At 46.2% G+C, this 1,195-nt stretch overlaps 1 protein-coding gene across 1 annotated transcript in view; it reads left to right on the plus strand.

Moving 5' to 3' along the window:
* LOC100746620 overlaps positions 1-1,195 on the plus strand; it is a 54,609-nt gene that overhangs the window by 50,104 nt on the left and 3,310 nt on the right.

The following is a 1,195-nucleotide window of genomic DNA, read 5'->3' on the forward strand; positions in this document are numbered from 1 at the left end:
CCGCCACGCTTCGCCTCGTCTCGTCTCGCGATTCACCCTTCCCGCAACGATGCTGTTTCAACGTCGAAATATTCGCTCAGTCGATACCCGTTTATCAAGCTAACCAGCTGGCGGTCTTTCCGAACTCGTTGCTCATTTTAATTTCAATGCTCCTCTATCGTGCATATTTTTTTTATTCTTTCGGCAGCAAATGAGGTTCGAAAAATGAGAAGAATTACAAGCACGTTAACTGATCGACACATCGACTAGACACGCGCTCGATGACCATACTACCGAATTATGCTCGTCTAATAGGAAAATTTGACGTTGAAATTAACGTTACAAGAGCTTTTTCTTCCACGTAACGTATGTGCGCTAACAAGTAATAAAAATCACGTTCCATCAGCGACGTTTATTAATCTCTGTTCGTTCTCCTCGCGGCGAAAGATCTAATCGACTCACGCAAAAGTTCTTGCACGCTATTAAAGCTTAATTCACAACCTAACGTGTAATTTTCAATTAACAGTAACAATAGCTTCAGGCACATACGAAAAACTACGTACATAAGAGACAGGTGAAACGTTATTTCTCCGCACGTTTCTGTTTTTCCAAACCGTTTTACTTCTGTCGATGTTCGAGAGGAGTACGAATTGCGATCGCTGTCTACTGGTCTCATGATCTTTCGTGGGTATGTCACGTCGATCCAGAAGCCATTATCCCTGTTTCTTACTTACGGCTCTTTTCTTCGCCTTTTAGACGAGCCTCGAGTAAATCTTATCGAATTACCTCAGCGTGTCGTGCACCTTCACCCAGCCACACGTACGTACAGACACATATACGTCTAGTTTGCACACGTGTATGCGGGTCGACCATTGCCTTTCTCGGCTCGCAGTCTCCCATCCTTGATTAAGTTATGCCGCTCCTCCACCTCCTTAGAGAGAAACGTTTCCTATTAAGAGGCAGAGAACATCCCTCCGGCTAAATACCTTCTCGCAAAGACATCAAAGTTCCGTTACTGCTCATGAATTTTCCCCAGTGGGCGTTCCGCGTGAAACGGCTCCACGTGACGCTGACGTTTGACAGCGGAACGAAAGGGGTCACTCACGTTGTTCACGACGAGAGTGCAGGCCCGTGCTTTCTAATCCTGCCTGTATCGCGGCAGGAAACGACACGTAACGTTTCTCGTGCCGATTTCGACGAAACTAGGACGCCGAAT

The sequence above is a fragment of the Bombus impatiens genome, unplaced genomic scaffold (assembly GCF_000188095.3).
Source record: "Bombus impatiens unplaced genomic scaffold, BIMP_2.2 scf_0481, whole genome shotgun sequence".
Classification (NCBI taxonomy): domain Eukaryota; kingdom Metazoa; phylum Arthropoda; class Insecta; order Hymenoptera; family Apidae; genus Bombus; species Bombus impatiens.